Source organism: Salvelinus sp. IW2-2015, linkage group LG26, assembly GCF_002910315.2.
Source record: "Salvelinus sp. IW2-2015 linkage group LG26, ASM291031v2, whole genome shotgun sequence".
NCBI classification, from domain to species: Eukaryota; Metazoa; Chordata; class Actinopteri; order Salmoniformes; family Salmonidae; genus Salvelinus; species Salvelinus sp. IW2-2015.
Window position 1 is genome coordinate 27,600,880 of NC_036866.1, and position 24,100 is coordinate 27,624,979.

The following is a 24,100-nucleotide window of genomic DNA, read 5'->3' on the forward strand; positions in this document are numbered from 1 at the left end:
GCCATGAGTTCCGGCTCTGAGGTTCGCATGTTCATCTCTTATACACATCTAGATGTGTATAAGAGACAGTGTGTGTACACTCCAGTGTGTGTGTGTGTGTGTGTGTGTGTGTGTGTGTGTGTGTGTGTGTGTGTATGTGTGTGTACACTAGAGTGCAGGAGGAATGCATTGCAGGACTACCAGAGAAGCGATAGTGTGCGATTGGTCCAGCTGCCAGACTCCGCCCTCCAGACTATAAGCAGGAAGTTGAGCGTAGTGAAGTGTGCCCGGGGCTGCAGCCGCAACAAGCGACTACTCTTCACCTGCAGGTACGTGGTGCATCTGTGAAAAAACTCCTGTGGTTCCGTGCCTGTAGCTTCACCTGCTGTGTTTCTATAACTTTCCCATCTCCGTATGATGTTTTGGCTTCTCTGGGGATTGTTTTTCACCTCTAGGTAAATATATTTATTGTCCCCTGGCTTTCCTTGGCAGCAGTACAAACTCTCCATTGTAAATATGGCAGCTCTAACGCTTACTATAGTCTAGTACCCTCCCATTCTCTAATGGGAGGGTACTAGCTTGAGTCTGGTGTGCAGGACTAGGTTTCCCCTGGCAGACTGAGTCCTCTCTGATATCTCTTCTCAGCAGTAGTAGGCTCGGGGTCAATCCTATTTCAATTCAGGACACATAGTATAGTCTCAGCCAGGTTGCTCAAGATCCACTTGGAAATCCGACGTCTGTCCAGGTAAGCAGGACGTTGAGAGATGACTTCAAAACTGGCCACTAGGGCCAACGGTGAGCGCTATTATCATGAAGTAGCTTGGGGTTTGCTAGGRTGTTCTGGACGCGGATGGCAAGCCATGAGTTCCGGCTCTGAGGTTCGCATGTTCAATCTCATTGCTAGGCACTCATTTTTTTTGGGGGGGGGATTTCACTCTATCCCAAACCTTAACCCTTAACCCTTACCTCAACCATTCCGAATKAATGCTTAAACTTAACCGTGAACTTGCACCGGCTCCAAGGGTCACGTGTTCAATGCCAGTGCTAGGCACTCGTTTTTTAATTTGTTTGTTTAAAACCTATCCCAAAACTTAACCCTTACCTTTACCATTCCAAATGAATGCCTAAACTAAACTGTTATGTCAAAAAAAAAATCCTTAACCCTTAATTTAACCATTCAGAATGAATGCTTAAACTTAGCCTTCGAAATTTGACGTTTCTTCAGTGAGACTGAGACCATGTTAATAGTCTACTATCTGCATGTTAATTGTAAGTTGCTTTAGATAAACATGCCTGCTAAATTATTATATTACGTAAATCGATCAATATCTCTCTCTTTCTCTCTCTGTTTCTCTCTCTCTAGAGCATTTCTGTACGATCAGAAAAACAGGAAATGCCAGTGGCTTTCATTCGACAGGAACTCACCAGGAGTCCATAGCCAACACGACTTCAACTACCAACTCTACCAGAAGAAATGTATTGTACTATATATTTTCTCTCTCTCTCTCTCAGTAGACTCTGCACTGCAGTGCTCACACTATGTGTCTAAAGCAGGACTGCATCTCTTTCTCCTTGTATCGTCAGAGTTTGGTAGCCGGGTTAGTATTCTCACATATTGGAACAGTGAAATGGAGCATTATGGTAGATGTGAGACCTGTCTTAATATGCTCTCTCAGATGAGTAAAACAGAAATACATATTTTTTCAGATTCCGTTCTTGCAAACACTCAGTCTGTTTTTCCATTCCTTTTGTTGACTCTTTCTCTCTCTCTGTAGCCTATGTGCAGGAGTGCATAGTAGGGACAGGAGTGAACTACAGAGGGAGGAGGTCAGTAACAGCCAGTGGAATAAAGTGCCAGGCATGGGCCTCTCCTATCCCTCACGAACACAAGTAAGCTAGAGCCTGTGTTTGTGTGTGCGTGTGTGTGTATACATAGGATGGTGATTAGTCCTAAGGGACCAGTTATTCATCAGTACTAGTCCTCTCTGACCTCACTCTAACACTACACAGTCAGGGATCATTTCCTGTTGTAGTCACACTGTTTATATACTGTATGTGTGTGTGAGAGAGAGAGAGTTTACACTGTAGTAAAACCTAATTAATTTAGTGATTAAGTATACAACCTGTGACAAACAGCAGCCCTGATACAGAGATAGTAGCAGAGGATGATGACATGCAGCCTTGTTACGGGAACAGAGAGAGAGAAAGTGAGCGAGATAGAGAGGGACAGGGAGGAGAGGACAGCAAGAGAGAGATAACAGAGACGTCTCGTGCCAGAAGTTCATTAGAGCTGCACAACCAGACGACAACCAACCATAACAACCCCCACCTTCCTCATCCTTACTCTTCCTCCCATGTCTTCTCGTGTTCCTCTCTTTCCTCCCCATTCTCATATTTTCTCCTCTTCTCCTTCCTCCTCTCCAGTGAGCTCACACTGGGGAAAGCACACACACCTCCATCACACCGTTACCATATGTTGCATTATGTTGCCTAACTCTGTGCCTTCCAAACTGTTTCAGCTGTGACCCATATAAACCAAATGATCATGTGACTCGGCAAACAAAACCACAATCTAGTGAGGACCTCAGTCAGTACGTAGATGTGTATGACTCAGTGTTGTTTAACTACCACATGTTTCACAACACATGGAGCAAGCTTGATCTACACTACTTAATGGAGATTTTCCTTCTGCTTCTCAACTTTCTGCACCAGATAGAAAGGGAATATTGTCCTGATGTTGGGAGATATTGATTAACACTAACTGAAGTCCTTCTCTCGCTCCAGTTTCCTACCGAGGAGGAACAGGAAGAAGGACCTGAGAGAGAACTACTGTCGTAACCCTGACAATGCTACCTCAGGACCATGGTGTTTCACTACAGACCCCAATGTCAGACACCAGGACTGTGGAGTACCTCAATGCTCACAAGGTAGGACACATACACACATGTCCATTTCCTTTTACCGAATACCATTTAAGTGTACTGTTAGATATGAGCTCTCCCTTCTCCCTGTGGTACTGGACCATAGCCTGCTGTGGTATCTACAACTGAAGGATGCAAACTGTCACAGGATAAATGATCCTCTGTGGATATTTTTTTCTGTCTGTATAGTTAATAAACAGCTGACAGTGATGTGATTAGGTGTGTATGAGAATATACAAGACTATCAGGGATGTGTGTGAGTGAGTGAGGAATCTACTGGGTTGTTGTCAGAGTCTGAGGAAATGTAGTGGGTCTGTCCAGAGAGAGTGTTTATTCTGGTCAAAGGAAAAATGACTGCTTAGGTTGATTTCAAAATAAGTTTCCAGCAATGACGAACACTGGAACATAAGACAACCAAACCCACGGACGGACGGACGGACGGACGGACACACACACACACTGATTGTTGACTCATTTTACATTACATTCTAAATAGATAGACAGGACAATTATCTGGAAACATTTGTGGTACAGCACCTCATGTTGTTTATGAAGTACAGTATATGCAAAAATAATGTTCATGGCATGTGAGAAGATTAAAATATCACCCTTGTGTGTGTCCAGTGGAGTGTGTGAGCTGTAACGGGGAGAGCTACAGAGGTCCCATGGATCACACAGAGACAGGGTGGGAGTGTCAGCGCTGGGACCTGGAGGAACCACACAAACACCTCTTCCACCCCAAGAGGTAACACACACACAAACACACACACTCTCACTTTCTCTCAGTATGAGGCTCTGGGGCCTCTTCATTACAGAAACAAAGGGATGATTAAAGACGTGTTAACAAGTCTAACACTAATCCACACCACCTGCTGCTGGGGCAGGACACACACACAATCACACACACGCACACACCCTTCACCTCTGTGATGAAGATGCCCTCAGCACCTCTGAATCTCTGTTAGTATTACATTTTTTTTTAATTATTATTATATATATAGATATATAGATATAACATCACCAACATCACAGCCATCATAAACAAGTTATTACATCAATGTTTCAAAACAAATGCACACCTCGGTGAAGTCATTTATCCTCCGGGGTTTAAAATGCCCTAGTGGCACCAGGGAATCCAGATGTAATTCATTGTATAAGTGATTCCAAAAATGTGGCGCATGAAAACTAAAAGCTGACTTGCCAAATTCCATGGAGACTCAAGGAATCTGAATAGTTACCAAACCCGTTCACGGGGTTGGTTATCTCATTCTTTTATACGTTAGCAATGAAGTTAGGTAAGTTGGAAGCTTGTGTAGTAGGGCTTTGTAAACACAAATGGAGTAATGCATTGATCTAAGGGACTTTAATGAGGGCCAGCCAACCTTTTGATACAGGATGCAGTGGTGAGTATTAAATCTATCACCAGGAGGAATGAGATGGAGAACACCTGCACTATAAAAAGTAATTAGTTCTGCTAACAACATTTTTGGGTGGAAACCAGTTGCCTAGAACCATTCAAGTAACCCAACTCAATGTATTTCAGTGTTCAATACATAAAGTAGCTATATGATGAATATTATGGTAATCTTTTTAAGTTTACAAATACAAAATCTAATCTGAACTATAAAGATTGAAGTTGCTCGAACATGAATATGTGCTGTAGTGAACATAGAAATGTAGGGTTCGTTCTTAAAGGATTAACCTTCATTACCATTTTCTTTTCAAGTGTAAGTAGTAAGTAGTTCTGATTACACATTTTCAGTGATTGTGTCTTCATTGTTTTATGTATTTGAAGATTTGTCATTTTAACCCACCTGTGCAGGAATTGTTCAGCACAGTGCTCATTCCTCTAGCAGTAACTGGAAGAAGAGCTGTAAGCATTCCATGATAATGCATTAGCCCCTGTCATTAAGAGTGGCTCACATGATCTTGTTGATGGTGGGAATGGCTTGTCTTTTTATTGCACGTGCATTTGACCGATGGTTTTGATATCCATTCATCATGATCAATTACCCACTAATTGCACAGCAAACTGTTTAATACTATTTTATAAATCTACTTTTCTTTCTTCAAACATGCAATACAACATTGTGTAAAAGTATCATGAAGCCCAAAAAAATTGAATTACCCACAATCTTCTAAAAACAGTCACAAGGCACTAATAAGTATTCATAACTTCCAAAAACATACAACACATATAAATAAATCACGTGTTTTTACCCCAAAATCCATGTGTCTGACTAATACTTTATTATTTTAAGTAAAGACGCAAAAAATAATAGTCAAGTAAGAACAATTTATTTAATAAATGTTAAATTGACAAAAAGAATAGATAATAATAACTTGCAAAAACTCAATGACTTTAGATTAGCAGAACACAAATACATAAATGTATATTTACTCAATAATTTCTTGAAACAAACCCCATTCAAAGGSACTTAAATATTTTGTCTTGCCCATTCACCCCCTGAATGGCACATATACACAATCCATATCTCAATTGCTTCAAGGTTTGAAAAGCTTTCTTTAACCTGTCTTCTCCCCTTTATCTACACTGACTGAAGTGGATTTAACAAGTGACATCAATAAGAGATCATAGCTTTCACCTGGACAGTCTGTGTCATGGAAAGAGCAGGTGTTCTTAATGTTTTGTACACTCAGTGTACACACACACACACTTACAGTGCCTTTAGAAAATATTCACACCCTTTGCTTTTTCCACATTTTGTTGTGGAAACATTTAAAATGGTTTAAATGTAGATGTTTGGTCACTGGCCTACATACACAATACTCCATAATGTTAAAGTATAATTGGCTGTGATAGAATTGGCTGTGATAGAATTGGCTGTGATAGAATTGGCTGTGATAGAATTGGCTGTGATAGAATAAAAACTGGGGATGGATCCACAAAACTGTATTTATTTCACAATATTGACAGCGTGAAAAGAAGGAAGCCTGTAGATACAAATATTCCAAAACATGCATCCTGTTTGCAACAAGGCACTATAGTAACACTTCAAATCCTTATGTCCTGAAAACTAAGTGTTATGTTGGTGCAAATCTAATACAACACATTAGTGAGTACTACTCTCCATATTTTCAAGCATAGTGGCTGCATCATGTTATGGGTATGCTTGTAAATGCTAAGGGAGTTGTTCAAGATAAAAAAAGAAACAGAATGGAGCTAAGCACAGGCATAGTCCCTGAGGAAAACATTGTTCAGTCTGCTTTCCACCAGACACTGGGAGATGAATTCACCTTTCAGCTGGACAATAACCTAAAACACAAGGCCACATGTACACTGGACTGGCTTATCAAGAAGACAGTGAATGTTCCTGAGTGGCAGAGTTAAAGTTTTGACTTAAATCTACACTGAACAAAAATATGAATGGAACATGTAAAATGTTGGTCCAATGTTTCATGAGCTGAAATAAAAGATCCCAGAAATGTTCAATACGCACAAAAAGCTTATTTCTCTCAAATGTTGTGCACAAATTTGTTTACATCCCTTTTAGTGAGCATTGATCCTTTGCCATCTACCTGACATGTGTGGCATATCAAGAGCGTAATCATTACACAAGGTATACCTTTTGCTGGGGAGGATAAAAGGCCACGCTAAAATGTGCAGTTTTGTCACACAACACAATGCCACAGATGTCTCAAGTTTTGAGGGAGCGTGCAATTGTSATGATTACTGCATTTTAGAGAATTTGTCAGTACGTCCAACCGGCCTCAGAACCTCAGACCACGTGTATGAAGTCGTGTGGGCGAACGGTTTGCTGATGTCCACATTGTGAACACAGTGCCCCATGGTGGCGGTGTGGTTATGGTATGGGCAGGCAGGCATAAGCTACGGACAACGAACACAATTGCATTTTCATCTATGGCAATTTAAATGYACAGAGATACCATGACGAAATCCTGAGGCCCATTGTCGTGTCATTAATCCGCCGCCATCACCTCATGTTTTAGCATGATAATGCACGGCCCCATGTCACAAGTATCTGGAAACAATTCCTGGAAGCTTAAAATGTCCCAATTCTTCCATGGCCTGCATATTCACTGAACATGTCACCCATTGAGCATGTTAGGGATGCTCTGAATCGACGTGTACGAGAACGTGTTCCAGTTCCCGCCAATATCCAGTAACTTCGCACAGCCGTTGAAGAGGAGTGGGACAACATTCCACAGGCCACAATCAACAGCCTGATTAACTCGATGCAAAAGAGATGCATTAGGTAAATGGTGGTCACACCCGATACTGACTGGTTATTTGATACACGATCCTAGCTCTTGGTTTCTGTGATCAACAGATGCATATCTGTATTCCCAGTCAAGTGAAATCCATAAATTAGGGCCTTATAATTGTTTTTCAATTGGCTGATTTCCTTATATGAACTGTAAATCAGTAAAAAAAATAKTTGCATGTAACATTTGTTTTTGTTCATTAATACTTTTGATGATCTGAAATATTCTGCTTTTAAAAATGTTTATGCTGTTTTCAAATGAAACACAATACCTTGCTCTTGTTAAAAAAAAAAAAAAAAATTATGGCAAGACCTGAAAATGGATGTCTAGCAATAATCAACAACAAATTTGATAGAGCTTGAAGATTATTTAAAAGAATAATGGGCAAATGTTGCACCAGGTTTCGAAAGCTCTTACATGCTGACTAGACCGGGCACGCGCATGCGTCTGCGTGCGCCAACACCCACATATTGATTTTGTTCATTCACACTAGACACGATCATCAGGACACAGAGGTTGAAWTATCAAAAYGAACTCTGAACCAACTATATTAATTTGGGGACAGGTCGAAACACATAAAACCGTCATGGACATTTAGCTAGATAGCTTGCTGATTCTAGCTAATTTGTCCTGGGATATAAACATTGGGTTGTTMTTTGTGACCGGCCGCCTTGATTCGGTCATATGTAGCAAAAATGTTAATAGTGTTTTTTTACATGGGATAAAAGCAGAGACACAGAGCTACAAACTGGTATATCATACACTACATTTGAGGACCAATGGGAAAGTAATTCTGCTTTGAAAGTTGATAACCTCTACAGGATTTGTSTCCCTATACCAGGACTGTTGAGCTAACGTGCGCTAATGTGATTAGCATGATTTTGTAAGTAACAGTAAACTTTCCAGGACATAGACATGTCTTATATGGGCAGAACGCTTACATTCTTATTAATCTAACTGCAGTGTCCAATTTACAGTAGCTATTACAGTGAAAAAATGCCATGCTATTGTTTGAGGAGAGTGCACAACAACAAAAACCTTTTATCACGGCAACTGGTTTGATACATTCACCTCTGAAGGTATATAATGTACTTACATTCAGTAATCTTGCTCTGATTTGTCATCCTGAGGGTCCCAGCGATAAAATGTAGCATAGTTTTGTTTGATAAAATACATTTTTATATTCAAATGTAGGAACTGGGTTCTACAGTTTGAACACCTGCTGTCTTTGGCTCCACACCCACCCCGCCCGGCCATCTAGATGTGTGAAAGTTAGTGTGTAAGCTAATGATCCATAATGTAAGACATTCCTGGGAGTGTGTAAACTTACATGTTGTATTACCATATCATTTTTGTATGTTCTCTGTAGTTATGTACTTGAAAATGTATCAATTGACCAATTCGGCACATTTGGGCAGACTTGATACAAAATACTGTGCAGTATTGCAATGATCCACTGGATCAATCTGAAACTTTGCACACACACTGCTGCCATCTAGTGACCTAAATCTAAATTGTGCCTAAACTGCAATATTATATTATGTCCTTTCTCTTGCATTTCAAAGATGATGGAGAAAAAAAATAGAAAACGCATGTTATTTTGTTTGTATTGTCTTTTACCAGATCTAATGTGTTATATTATCCTACATTAATTTCACATTTCCACAAAYGTCAATGTGTTTCCTTTCAAATGGTATCAAGATTATGCATATCCTTGCTTCAGGTCCTGAGCAACAGGCAGTTGGATTTGGGTATGTAATTTTAGGCCTTTTTTTTATGGTCACATCCTTGTAACCTCACTTTTGAGAAAATGGCCTATGAATGTTTTGGTATGCACTGGAGACCTCATAGTTGTCTACACCCATTCAGCATTGTTTACACCCTCTTAAGCTTTAGCCCCACCCATCTCTTTAAGGGTTGATCCAAGCGTTCTGTCCTAAAAACAGCAGTCAAGCACCCAAGCTAACTAGCTAACGTTGGCTTTTTCCAGACACTAATGAGAGCTCATTGACCATTTTACTTGCCCTAGCAGAGCTGGTTAGGCTATTTTTATGTTATCCAGAGAGTTGGTGACTGCAGCTGTGCTCCTGGCAACAATTAACACTTTTTTCCCAACGTTTACTGACACCGGCCATATTCAATGGGTGTTGATCGTTCATAGATTTGTCAGTTATTCTGCACTCTGGCACAATCAGACGAGAGTGCACTGAAATTGGAGAAGATAGCCAGAGCGACTTTACCAGCTACGTCTATCAACAGTTGTTGCAGTGACATTCTATTGAAATGGATATTTGCACAGTGGAGTCTTTTGTTAAGACATGTAGCTAGCTAGCTAAACAATGAACCATAATCCCAACTCATGACATTACCACCTTGCATGAATTTGCAGGTAGCTAACCAACCAGGTTCAATGTTAGCTAGCTAACATTAGGCTATAACTACCAAAGCAATTGGCTTTGAGATACGAATAATAAGATCATGCACGTAATGTTAGCTGGCGAGCCAGCCAGCTAACGTTAGCTAGCTAGCTAACAGTATACTTTAACTTKAAATAAATACAATTTTCTGCCAAAATTAGAAATGTGTAATATCTAAAAATGTAGCTTGATAGACTATCTTACCCGTATACATCATCCCTGTCACAGATGCCAATGTTGCCCTTAGTTTGAAGATGTAATCCATAGACAGGTGTTTTCTCCATCTCCTTAGCTATCATACTCTAATTCCACTGATCTCAAAACTCGGTCCTCCAGAAAGTGGAGAGCAACACTTATGCAGTTCTAAACGCTGCGTTAGACAGGATTATCCACGCATACTGACCAGCTCAAATAGACAGAAGCATGCTACAGTATATGGCAGACCAATCCAAACTCATCTTTCATCATGTCCAGCCCACTCATTATCTCAGCCAATCATTGCTGTCTTTTTCTGTGGTTAAAACAACTAGGCTCGTAATGTAACAATTTTACTCATATTTACAGATGACATACGGGTTTGTTATTAAGGCACAGGAAAGTTTACCTGTTCCAGAAGTCATTTCTGCCAAAAAACACATTTTGATTTAAAAAAAAGTTTACGTTCAAATGGCTCTGCTGTGAAGTAGTGACCAGTGACATATGCCTAGTTTCCTGAAATTAGTCACATTTTAACTGACATGCACAAGGTCCTTTTTCTCTGGGTCTTTGTAGAAATTGGGCCCATTTTGAGTCATACAAAATTGTGTGTTCTCTACTCAGACAATTAATCCACAAATTTAAGGGAAACCTAGTTAGTTTCTAGTAATCTTTCCTCCTTCAGTCTTTTTCTTCTTCTTCTGTGGACTTTTTATGTTGATTGGCAACCAACTTTAAGCTGCATTACCGCCACCAACTGGACTGGAGTGTGGACCTCAGTTCATCTTTCAATCACCCACGGGGCGGCAGGTAGCCTAGTAGTTAGAGCATTGGGCCAGTAACTGAAAGGTTGCTGGATCGAATCCCGGAGCTGATAAGGTAAAAATCTGTCTTTCTGCCCGTGAACAAGTCAGTTAACCAGTTAACCTCATTGCTCATGTGTATCTCCATCTGTCCCAATGACTTGTTGAAATCCTACTCTTCCCTCTGTGTGTTGTGTTGCAGGTATCCTGATAAAGGCCTGGTTGATAACTACTGTAGGAACCCAGATGGACGTCAACGACCGTGGTGTTTCACCACAAACCCACACACACTCTGGGAGTACTGCAACATCACAGCCTGCTGTGAGTGTCTGTGTGTGCATGTCTGTGTGTGGTGTGAGTAACTACTCCAAATTTACAGCTTCCTTTACCTGTCATTCCGCCCCCTCCTCTCTCTCTGATTGGCTAAGGATGAGGAATGCTGTTTGAAGGAACACACACCCTCTCATTTTACTCTGGTGTCCTGCTTCATTCACTGTTTATTGTTCTAAACAGGCCCTTGCGACTGTCCTGTAATTCTAGTGCTTTTCACACACAGAAACACACACGCACGCACAAGCACACACACATGCATGCACACACTCACACACGCACACAAAGACACACACATACAGTACATGTGTACACAAACACAAACGTGTATGCACACACACTTTAGAAAGCTCAGGTACTCTGCTATATAAACCTCATGTCAGACACACAGTGTCACACACATTATGCTCCAGTTACAAGATGAGGGGTGTGTGTGTACCTGTTTATGCAAGAGAGGAAGAGAGAGAAATACATCTCTATAGTCATCATATTTCTGCTTGTTGAGGGCTGAAGTGAAGAGAGTCTATAGAAGGTTGACAGAAAACAGCACTTAAACGCTGCAAGTGTGTTTTGTTTTTCTCTGTCTGGCTCTTCTCTGCTCTGTTCGAGTAATCAGGAGCTCTGGAACTGGGTCTTTACAAGATGCCGTCTTTTCAGTTGGACTCTTTCTTTGTCTCATTGTAGAATCTGATACAGGCCTTGGAAGTCAACCCAGTCTAGTTTTATGGTCTAACCCTTAAACGTTGTGTTATTGAAACCAAGGCAGAAAAAAAGACATAGAAACAAAGAGTTATATTGTTTTGGTCTGTTATATTCCCTGTACCTGTCTTCATTATCCTTACTAGTAGCAGTCTATTTTCAGACAGATCCACAGAAAACTGTCAGTTTAGATTCTGGACAGCTAATAGGCTACAGTATATTTCTGGGAAAATTGAGTCAGAATTATTTCCTTCTTATTGCAACTTAATTCATCAGCTAAATGGGTACAATGTATTGTATAGAGCAGTCCAAGTCAGCCTTGTCCTTGTTACAGTGTCTAAGTGGCACGTTGGCCTCAAGGAGAAACTATTTCAGTATAACAGAGGGTATAGGTGATATGGCTATGTTTAATCTCTGTCTCTTTCTCTCTCTCCCTCTCTCAGCCACAGACAGTGTGGTAGAGGTGGATGTGACTACTAGGTGTTTCCGGGGTCAAGGTGAGGGCTACAGAGGGTCAGTAGCAGTAACACCCAGTGGGGTGATCTGTCAACGCTGGGACTCGCAGTACCCCCACAACCACTCATACGTTCCACAGAACTACCGCTGCAAGTGAGTGAACCACACTTGTATCGACAGCCCTACACACAATATGTTTGTCTTTGTGTGAATCTATCTTTATTGTGTGTGTGTGTGTTTCAGAGACCTGAGGGAGAACAACTGCAGGAACCCAGATGGACGTGACCTCCCATGGTGCTTCACTTCAGACCCTAACGTTCGCACAGCGTTCTGCACTAACATCCCCCGCTGTGGCAAACAGAACACTGAACCTCAAGGTGAGAGCCTATTGTAACATAGCTCCAGGAGATGATACAAGTCTTCAGGTCTCAGACAATCATAGCTCAATGAGTGCTGTAGAGTGTGCAAAGCTGTCATCAAGACAACAGGTGRCTAATTTGAAGAATCTATTTTGATTTGTTTAACACTTTTTTGGTTACTACATGATTCCATATGTGTTATTTCATAGTTTTGATGTCTTCACTATTATTCTATAATGTAGAAAATAGTAAAAATAAAGAAAAACCCTGGAATGAGTAGATGAGTAGACTTTTACTGAAGTAGTATTTTACTGGGTAACTTTCACTTGAGTCATTTTCTATTAAGTTATCTTTACTTTTACTCAAGTATGACAATTGGCTACTTTTTCCACCACTGTGAATTATTTTGCTGTAACAATATAGGTCAAGTTAAGATCCCACATCTGTAGGACTCACATCTGTACATCTGTAGGACTAATGACAGACCACTACACATAAACAAACTAGCTCTGACACATTGGACAGTGAGGTGAGGCTCTGTCCCATCGGATAGAGAGAAGAAGGAAGCTATGAACCATTGGATAGAGAGGAGAAGTATAATGTCCCATTGGACATTAGCTTCTTTCTCCTCTCTATCCAATGGTTCATAGCTTCCTTCTTCTGTTCCATTTGGAGAAACGCTCACAGCATTTGGAGCTCAGCAGGTTCTTGGAGACTTGAGTGACATTAGAAGTCACCTGTGGCCGTATCTCAGAGTCGGAAGCAGAGTTGATAAGGCCAAACAACTCTAGAGATTTGGAGGAGTGCAGGGCAGGATTCTGAAGAAAAACTGGTCCAGACAGCCATGTCGTGTTGCTGAGGAGGGCTACTGTTACGGATCTAAACTCATGGTCAGCTGGGTTGAGATCTGTGGGCACGTACATCCATTGGTCTGGGGACATGGATTGCCAGATACGCTGAACTCTGTTGCTCACGTAGACGTAGAACTGCCTTGTTTGGTTGTGGATGTACCCAAGCACCACTTTGCTGTCCGAATAGTATATGATGCTGTCAAACTTCAGATCCATCTCCTCAACTATCAACTCTGCGATCTGGACTGCCACCACGGCTGCGCATAGTTCCAGTCTAGGGATAGTGAGTTCTGGCTGGGGAGCCAGCTTGGCCTTTCCAAAGACAAAGCCAACTTCACTTTTTTCGCTTTGGCAATGACTATACTAGCCCTTGAACTGGCTGACGACCTCGAACTCACTGATGATTTGTAAGAGCGCGAACTTATAGACTGTGAATCGAATGCTCCATGTTTCTCTTTAATGTTTTCATCTTTCTGCGTAGAATTTTCCTTACTACTTTCCTCCATGATGTGAGGTAAGCATGGCATGTAGGTGAAGACTTAAGCTGTCGATGTCGTGATGGCTTGCTCTGCGCCGAGATGACAGCCCGTTAAATCTTTAATCCTTACTGCTAAACGTGGAGGTTCCTCTCTTACTGGTAGCCGTGCCTGTCTTTTCACTATACTGGACTCGCTAAATGTATAGTAGCCCTTAGCCAGCTATCCAGTTAGCTAAGCATTCATTCAAATAACTCAGTGAGAAGCAGGGTGCCGGTTTGGAAGTTTACTTGAATCACAGTGTGATACTGCAACAAACACAAAAGTACATTGTTGTGTATTGATATTCTAATTTTGTCCCTTTAGGGCACCTGTAACCCCCCCCTTGCTTACCTACGTTGAAATGCTTGGAATGTTCTTCCTGTGAAACGCATTAAACAATGCCCACGTTAATTTCTACTCCCGTCTCATGTCCTGTCCTTATATTAGTTGTATAAGTAATACAGTGTGCTATACAACATACATGTTTTCAGTTACAGCAGTATAGAGCACAGAATGTCATCCACAATARCTGTACTAAATGTATGAAATAAGGAATAAGAGTACTCAATCTAGACACATATAMAATAAAGTTACTAGAATGCAACTGTATGTTTGATATTGCTCAGCTAGGTGTCCCTAGAGAGAAATAGCAGTGAAGCTAATGCAAAGTAGCTAACAGCTAACTCAATTATTCATCTTTTACAGAAACATGAACATTATATGTGATACACATTTATTTTGTGTTAATAAACACATGTACTTACAGACATTGTGTCATATGAAGCTTATAAAGAATGATGTTGAAGGATTGTAACTACTCTGTCACACTTACACATTGCTTCACATCTGAAACTGCTTCCTGTCACATGACACAAACAGGTCAAGTCTACACTGCTGCACTTAAACTGCCACTAGGGGGTGCTAAACAACTAACAGGTCCAGAACAGTCATGTTGTGGTCTACCAGTCAGGACAACAGAGATCAGGATAGTTTTCCTAATATATTTCCCTGGGGCTGGTTTGTAGTACTCTATTACATTAACATAAATATGTTTTCATATTTCATTAGCTTGGTCTCATGTATGTGTTCCAGACTGCTACACGGGTAGTGGAGAGAACTACAGAGGCGAGGTTTCCAGGACCAGGTCAGGTCTTCCCTGTTCCCTCTGGAGTGACCACAGCAACAGGTAACAAAACCACACGCTACACTTCTTTGTGTTTGTGTGTGGGTGGATGCCAGAGGGAGTGCCCTACCTATACGGAAAAGCCACATGAATTTCGCATGTAAACGGATGAAGTGTTTGTTTTTTTGCATGTCCTGACATATCATACAAAATGGATGACGTAGTACACAATTTKATGACATAGTAAACWAAAAATGTGAGCACCACTTTGAAAACTACTGTCTGAAATCATACAAAAGTTTGAGAGTGCATCTTTAACCTGTAGTTGACCCCCTCGTTGGGACATTCCCCACGTCCCCAAAAAGACAAAGGCTATTTTAAGCTTACAGTAGGTGTTAGGCCTAGGTTAGGCGTTACAGTTAGGGTTAGAATTAGGGGTAGGGGTTAGGGAAAACATATGCTGTGTGTGTGTGTGTGTGTGTGTGTGTGTGTGTGTGTGTGTGTGTGTGTGTGTGTGTGTGTGTGTGTGTGTGTGTGTGTGTGTGTGTGTGTGTGTGTGTGTGTGTGTGTGTGTGTGTGTGTGTGTGTGTGGTGTGTGGTGTGTGTTGTGTGTGTGTGTTGTGTGGCCAGGAATATTAAACAAACAAACATTTTACCGATAGGGCCATTTTTGTTAGTCACCACGAGGTCAAATGCTATTTTTAGGGGGTTTTCCGGAACACTTCTCACTTCAAAGCCAAATAGATCCTCTGCTTGGCTCCCACCCAGGGGTTAGACGTCAGAGGTCAGGGATAGAGTTGAATATTTTCCCGGTAATTTACAAATGTTTCATCCCGAGAATGAATCACTTTTCCCCCGGCGACCTGGTATTTCCAGTCAAAACCAGAAGTGTCATTCTAAAACATATAAAGCATAAAATATGTCTCGATTTGATTATAGCATGAATCTGCATTCAAATTCAAGCATGATGCTACCTGAGCCTGATGAGCCATACATTAAAGACATTTTATGAGCCATGCCTAAAAAAGTGTAAAAGATTGTGCAGTTATCCAAGACAGCATATACAGTGCATTCGGAAAGTATTCAGACACCTTGACCTTTTCCACAATTTGTTAAGTTACAGCGTTATTCTAAAATGGATGAAAAAGTTTTTTCTCCTCATCAATCTACACACAATAGCCCATAGTGACAAAGCAAAAACAGGTTTTAAGACATTTTTGCAAATGTATAAAAAAAAATAATGGAATTTACATATTTACATCAGTATTCAGCCACTTAACTCAGTACTTTGTTGAAGCACCTATGGCAGCAATTACAGTCTCGAGATCCTCTCAAGCTCTGTTAGGTTGGATGTGGAGCGTTGCTACACAGCTATTTTCAGGTCTTTCCAGAGATGTTCGATCAGGAACTTGTTTGGGATAGGGGGCAGCATTTTGAAATGCCTCCTACTCATTCCCAGATGCTAATATATGCATATTATTAGTAGTATTGGATATAAAACACTCTGAAGTTTCTAAAACTGTTTGAATGATGTCTGTGAGTATAACAGAACTCATATGGCAGGCAAAAACCTGAGAAAAAATCCAAACAGGAAGTGGGCAATCTGAGGTTTATAGTTTTTGAACTCACCCCTATCGAATACACAGTGGGATATGKGTTATTTTTCACTTCCTAAGGCTTCCACTAGATGTCAACCGTCTTTAGAACGTGGTTTCAGGCTTCTCATGTGAAGRRGGGCCGGATRGGAGATGCTTGAGTAAGGGGTCTGCCTACAGCCTCGTTCTCAGTCACGCACTTTCACTTGAGAGGTTGCTCTCGTTCCAGTGCATTTCTACAGACAATGGAATTCTCCGRTTGGAACATTATTGAACTTTTATGGTAAAAACATCCTAAAGATTGATACTATACTTAGTTTGACAAGTATCTTCGACCTGTAATATAGCTTTTTGAACGTTTCGTCCGAATGGACCAGATCGCGCTTTTGGATTGTTTACCAAAAGCCCTAACAAAAGAAGCTATTTGACATAAATGGACATAAATGATGGACAGTATCGAACAAAACAAGCATTTATTGTGGAACTGCGATTCCTGGGAGTGCATTCTGATGAAGATCATCAAAGGTAAGTGAATATTTCTAATGCTATTTATGAATAATGTTGACTACCCAACATGGYGGATATTTCTCTGGCTGGTTTGGGCTCTGAGCGCCGTTCTCAGATTATGCTTTTTCTGTAAAGTGTTTTRGAAATCTGACRCAGCGGTTGCATTAMKGAGAAGTGTATCTAAAGTTTCATGTATAATAGCTGTATTTTCATCAACATTTATTATGAGTATTTCTGTGAATTCATATAGCTCTCTGCAATATCACTGCATGTTTTGGAACTACTGAATCTAACACGCCAATGTAAAATAAGATTTTTGGATATAAATATGAACTTTACCGAACTAACATACATGTATTGTGTAACATGAAGTCCTATGAGTGTCATCTGATGAAGATCATCAAAGGTTAGTGATTCATTTTATCTCTATTTGTGCTTTTTGTGACTCCTCTCTTTGGCGGGAAAAATGGCWGGGTTTTTCTGTGACTTGGTGGTGACCTAACATAATCGTAAAGCATTTTTGAAATCAGACACTGTGGCTGGATTAACGAGAATTTTATCTTTAAAATGGTGCCTAATACTTGTATGTTTGAGAAATTTTATTGATGAGATTTCTGTTTTGTATTATGTCCAGGCTCTGGCTGGGCCACTCAAAGKYATTTAGAGACTTGTCCCGAAGCCACTCCTGCGTTGTCTTGACTGTGTGCTTAGGGTCGATGTCCTGTTGGAAGGTGAACCCTCGCCCCAGTCTGCGGTCCTGAGCGCTCTGAAGCAGGTTTTCATCAAGGATCTCTCTGTACTTTGCACCGTTCATCTTTCCCTCGATCCTGACAAGTTTCCTATTCTCTGCAGCTGAAAAACATCCCCACAGCGTGATGCTGCTACCAGCAAGCTTCACCGCAGGGATGGTGACAGGTTTCCTCCAGACATGACGCTTGGCATTCAGGCCAAAGAGTTAAATCTTGGTTTCATCAGACCAGATAATCTCTTTTTTCATGGTCTGAAAGTCCTTAAGGTACCAACTTGGCAAACTCCAAGCGGGCTGTCATGTGCATTTTACTGAGGAGTGGATTCCGTCTGGCCATTCTAACATAAACGCCTGATTGGTGGAGTGCTGCGGAGATTGTGCTGCAGAGATCCCATCTCCAAAGAGGAACTCTAGAGCTCTGTCAGAGTGACAATTTCTTCGACCTCATGGCTTGGTTTTTGCTCTGACATGCACTGTCTACTGTGGGATCTTATATAGACAAGTGTGTGCCTTTCCAAAACATGTCCAGTCATTTTAATTTACCACAGGTGAACACCAATCAAGTTGTAAAAACATCTCAAGGATGATCAATGGAAACAGGATGCACCTGAGCTCAATTTTAAGTCTCATAGCAAAGGGTCTGAATACTTATGTACATTTTTCTTTTTTTACAWTTGCAAATATTTCTAAAAACCTGTTTTTGYTTTGTCATTATGGGGTATTGTCTGTAGATTGATGAGGATTGGATTTGATTTAAAGCATTTTAGAATAAGGCTGTAACATAACAAAATGTGGAAAAGGTCAAGGGGTCTGAATACTTTCCGAATGCACTGTATAATATACTGTTTATGCTACCGCACATTAAGCATGCCAGAAAAACATAAAAGGCCATAAATGTAGCTATGCTCTCTTTGGTTTATAAATGTGTTAAGCTCCAGTAGGCTAATAATTTTGAGTGTGGATTGTATTCTATTATACTGTATTATAGGACTGGAATTACGAACCTCTTTCAATGAAGCTCGGAGAGAACATGCGATGCTGGTGCAGGATATGTGTTCAACATGTCGGTTTGTGATATTTCTGCCCTACTAGAGCTGCCCTGGTAAACTGTAAGTGCTGTTATTGTGAAGAGGAAACATCTAGGAGCAACAACGGCTCATCCGCAAAATGGTAGGCCACACAAGCTTACAGAATGGGACCGCTGAGTACGGAGGCATGTAGCGCGTAAAAATCGTCTCTCCTCAGTTGCAACACTCACTACCGAGTTTCAAACTGCCTCTGGAAGTAATGTCTGGAAGTATAATCACCATGTGCAATGCCAAGAGTCGGATGGAGTGGTGTAAGCTCGTTGTCTTTGGACTCTGGAGCAGTGGAAATGCATTCTCTGGAATGATGAATCACGCTTCACCATCTGGCAGCCCTATGGATTAATTTTGGTTTGGCTGATGCCAGGAGAACTCTACCCGCCCCAATGCATTGTGCCAACTGTAAAGTWTGGTGGAGAAGGAATATTGGTCTGGGGCTGTTTTTCATGGTTAGGGCAAAGCCCCTTAGTTCCAGTGAAGGGAAATATTAGCGTTATAGCATACAATGACATTCTATACGATTCTGTGCTTCCAACTTTGTGGCAACAGTTTGGGGAAGGCCCTTTCCTATTCCAGCATGACAATGCCCCCGTGCAAAAAGAGAGGTCCATACAGAAATGGTTTGTGGAGATCGGTGTGAAAGAACTTGACTGGCCTGCACAGAGCCCTGACCTCAAACCCATAGAACACATTTGGGATGAATTGGAACACCAACTGCAAGCCAGCTTAATCACCAAACATCAGTGCCCGACCTCCCTAATGCTCTTCTGGCTGAATTGAAGCAAGTCCCCGCAACAATGGTCCAACATCTATTGGAAATCCTTCTCAGAAGAATGGAGGCTGTTATAGCAGCAAAGGGGGGACCAACTCAATATTAATGCCCATGATTTTGGAATGAGATGTTTGAAAAGCAGGTGTCTACATACTTTTGGTCATGTAGTGTGTGTGGATCTATATACAGTTTAAGTTGGAAGTTTACATACACTTAGGTTGGAGTCATTAAAACTCGTTTTTCAATCAYTCCACAAATTTCTTGTTAACAAACTACAGTTTTGACAAGGTGGTTAGGACATCTACTTTGTGCATGACACGAGTAAGTTTTCCAACAATTGTTTACAGACAGATTATTTCACTTATAATTCACTGTATCACAATTCCAGTGGGTCAGTAGTTTACAWACACTAAATTGACTGTGCCTTTAAACAGCTTGGAAAATTCCAGAAAATGTCATGGCTTTATAAGCTCCTGATAGGCTAATTGACATAATTTGAGTCAATTGGAGGTGTACTTGTGGATTTATTTCAAGGCATACCTTCAAACTCAGTGCCTTTTTGCTTGACATCATGGGAAAATCAAAAGAAATCAGCCAAGACCTCAGAAAAAAAGTAACACTTCACAAGTCTGGTTCATCCTTGGAGCAATTTCCAAACCTGAAAGTACCACGTTCATCTGTAAAACAATAGCACGCAAGTATAAACATCATGGGACCACGCAGCTGTCATTCCGGTCAGGAGAGACGCGTTCTGTCTCCTAGAGATGAACGTACTTTAGTGCAAAAAGTGAAAATCAATCCCAGAACAACAGCAAAGGACCTTGTAAAGATGCTGGAGGAAACAGGTACAAAGTATCTATATCCACAGTTAAACGAGTCCTATATCGGCATAGCAAGGAAGAAGCCACTGCTACAAAACAGCCAAAAAAAAGCCAGACTACGGTTTGCAACTGCACATGGGGACAAAGATCATACGTCTTGGAGTAATGTCCTCTGGTCTGATGAAACAAAAATAGAACTGTTTGGCCATAATTGTAACGAATTTTCGTCGGGAGAAGGAGAAGAGGACCAAGGTGCAGCGTGGTAAGATTCATAAATACGTTTCTTTAATAAATATGAACACTCTAACAAAACGACAAACGAGCAGTTCTGAAAGGTGACGACAAACACTAACAGAAAATAATAACCCACAACTCCAAGTGGGAAAACAGGCTACCTAAGTATGGCTCAATCAGAGACAACGATTGACAGCTGCCTCTGATTGGGAACCATACCAGCCAAACACAGAAATACAAAACCTAGAACAAAACATAGAATGCCCACGCCAACTTACGCCCTGACCAAACCAAAATAGAGACATAAAAAGAAAACTAAGGTCAGAACGTGACAATAATGGCCATTGTTATGTTTGAGGAGAAAGGGGGAGGCTTGCAAGTCGATGTTGTGGTGGTGCATTGCTGTAGGAGGGACTGGTGCACTTCACAAAATAGTTGCATCATGAGGGAGGAAAATTATGTGGATATACTGAAGCAACATCTCAAGACATCAGTCAGGAAGTTAAAGCTTGGTCTTCCAAATGGACAATGAACCCAAGGAACTATCAAAGTTTGGCAAAATGGCTTAAGGACAACAAAGTCAACGTATTGGAGTGGCCATCACAAAGCCCTGACCTCATCCTATAGAACATTTGTGGGCAGAACTGAAAAAGCAGTGTGCGAGCAAGAGGCCTACAAACCTGACTCAGTTATACCAGCTCTGTCAGGAGGAATGGGCCAAAATTCACCCAACTTATTGTGGGAAGCTTGTGGAAGGCTTTCCGAAATGTTTGACCCAAGTTAAACAATTTAAAGGCAATGCTAGCAAATACTAATTGAGTGTATGTAAACTTCTGACCACTGGAATGTGATGAAGGAAATAAAAGGTGAAATAAATCATTCTCTCTACTATTATTCTGACATTTCACATTCTTAAAATAAAGTGCTGATCCTAACAGACCTAAAACAGGAATTTTTACTAGGATTAAATGTCAGGAATTGTGAAAAACTGAGATGTATTTGGCTAAGGTGTATGTAAACTTCCGACTTCAACTGTATATACAGTGGGAGAACAAGTATTGTATACACTGCCGATTTTGCAGGTTTTCCTACTTACAAAGCATGTAGAGGTCTTTCATTTTTATCATAGGTACACTTCAACTTGAGAGACGAATCTAAAACAAAAATCCAGAAAATCACATTGTATGATTTTTAAGTAATTAATTTGCATTTTATTGCATGACATAAGTATTTGATCACCTACCAACCATAAGAATTCCGGCTCTCACAGACCTGTTAGTTTTTCTTAAGAAGCCCTCCTGTTCTCCACTCATTACCTGTATTAACTGCACCTGTTTTGAACTCTTACCTGTATAAAGACACCTGTCCACACACTCAATCAAACAGACTCCAACCTCTCCACAATGGCCAAGACCAGAGAGCTTGTTAAGGACATCAGGGATAAATTGTAGACCTGTACAAGGCTGGGATGGGCTACAGGACAATAGCCAAGCAGCTTGGTGAGAAGGCAACAACTGTTGGCACAATTATTAGAAAATGGAAGAAGTTCAAGATGACGTCAATCACCCTCGGTATGGGGCTCCATGCAAGATCTCACCTCGTGGGGCATCAATGATCATGAGGAATGTGAGGGATCAGCCCAGAACTACACGGCAGGACCTGGTCAATGACCTGAAGAGAGCTGGACCACAGTCTCAAAGAAAACCATTAGTAACACACTACGCCGTCATGGATTAAAATCCTGCAGCGCACGCAAGGTCCCCTGCTCAAGCCAGCGCATGTCCAGGCCCGTCTGAAGTTGCCAATGACCATCTGGATGATCCAGAGGAGGAATGGAGAAGGTCATGGTCTGATGACAAAAATAGAGCTTTTTGCTCTAAACTCCACTCGCCGGTTTGGAGGAATAGAAGGATGAGTACAACCCCAAGAACACCATCCCAACCGTGAAGCATGGAGGTGGAAACATCATTCTTTGGGATGCTTTTCTGCAAAGGGGACAGGACGACTGCACCGTATTGAGGGGAGGATGGATGGGGCCATGTATCGCGAGATCTTGACCAACAACCTCCTTCCTCATGAAGAGCATTGAAGATGGGTCGTGGCTGGGTCTTCCAGCATGACAACGACCCGAAACACACAGCCAGGGCAACTAAGGAGTGGCTCCGTAAGAAGCATCTCAAGGTCCTGGAGTGGCCTAGCCAGTCTCCAGACCTGAACCCAATAGAAAATCTTTGGAGGAGCCGAAAGTCCGTATTGCCCAGCGACAGCCCCGAAACCTGAAGGATCTGGAGAAGGTCTGTATGGAGGAGTGGGCCAAAATCCCTGCTGCAGTTGTGTGCAAACCTGGTCAAGAACTACAGGAAACGTATATCTCGTAATTGCAAACTAAGGTTTCTGTACCAAATATTCAGTTCTGCTTTTCTGATGTATCAAATACTTATGTCATGCAATAAAATGCAAATTAATTACTTAAAAATCATACAATGTGATTTTCTGGATTTTTGTTTTAGATTCCTTCTCTCACAGTTGAAGTGTACCTAGATAAAAATTACAGACCTCTACATGCTTTGTAAGTAGGAAAACCTGCAAAATTGTCAGTGTATCAAATACTTTTCTTCCCCACTGTATATATATACAGTGGGTCAAAAAAGTATTTAGTCAGCCACCAATTGTGCAAGTTCTCCCACTTAAAAAGATGAGAGAGGCCTGTAATTTTCACATAGGTACACTTCAACATGACAGACAAAATGAGAAAAAAAATCCAGAAAATCACATTGTAGGATTTTTTATGAAATTTATTGCAAATTATGGTGGAAAATAAGTATTTGGTCAATAACAAAAGTTTCTCAATACTTTGTTATATACCCTTTTTTGGCAATGACAGAGGTCAAACGTTTTTTCTTCACAAGGTTTTCACACACTGTTGCTGGTATTTTGGCCCATTCCTCCATGCAGATCTCCTMTAGAGCAGTGATGTTTTGGGGCTGTTGCTGGGCAACACGGACTTTCAACTCCCTCCAAAGATTTTCTATKGGGTTGAGATCTGGAGACTGGCTAGGCTAGGCTAGGCTAGGCCAAAAACTCAACTGATTGGCTGAAACGCATAAAGACGGAAATAAATTCCACAAATTATCTTTTAACAAGGCACACCTGTAATTTAAATGCATTCCAGGTGACTACCTCATGAAGCTGGTTGAGAGAATGCCAAGAGTGTGCAAAGCTGTCATCAAGGCAAAGGCTGACTAATATATTTTTATTTGTTTAACACTTTTTTGKTTACTACATGATTCCATATGTGTTGTTTCATAGTTTTGATATCTTCATTATTATTCAACAATGTAGAAAATAGCAAAAATAAAGAAAAACCCTKGAATGAGTAGGTGTGTCCAACTTTTGACTGGTACATAAAAAAGATATATACATATTTAAATGAATATTG

At 41.0% G+C, this 24,100-nt stretch overlaps 1 pseudogene; it reads left to right on the top strand.

Moving 5' to 3' along the window:
- The window catches only part of LOC111952724 (hepatocyte growth factor-like), a 31,789-nt pseudogene that overhangs the window by 3,695 nt on the left and 3,994 nt on the right, over window positions 1-24,100 (top strand).